Source organism: Juglans regia, unplaced genomic scaffold (genome assembly GCF_001411555.2).
Source record: "Juglans regia cultivar Chandler unplaced genomic scaffold, Walnut 2.0 Scaffold_3913, whole genome shotgun sequence".
Lineage (NCBI taxonomy): Eukaryota > Viridiplantae > Streptophyta > Magnoliopsida > Fagales > Juglandaceae > Juglans > Juglans regia.
In genome coordinates, this window is record NW_023358758.1 from 1 (window position 1) to 217 (window position 217).

Genomic DNA, 217 nt, shown 5'->3' on the forward strand with positions numbered 1-217 from the left:
TCCTTCTTGTCAATTTATCTCGCAAGGCGGAAAAAACAAAAACGAGGGGTGCAACACGAGGACTTCCCAGGAGGTCACCCATCCTAGTACTACTCTCGCCCAAGCACGCTTAACTCCGGAGTTCTGATGGGATCCGGTGCATTAGTGCTGGTATGATCGCACCCATCAAACTAATTACTTAAAATTCATATAATCCTTGAGCGACATACTAGCGTCC

At 47.0% G+C, this 217-nt stretch overlaps 1 non-coding gene across 1 annotated transcript; it reads right to left on the bottom strand.

Annotated features, from left to right (window-relative positions):
* Positions 1-45: 45 nt before the first annotated feature.
* On the bottom strand, positions 46-164 carry LOC118345723. The gene has a single exon (XR_004799214.1). It is a non-coding gene; the product is annotated as a 5S ribosomal RNA (ribosomal RNA).
* Between the last annotated feature and the right edge of the window lie 53 nt (positions 165-217).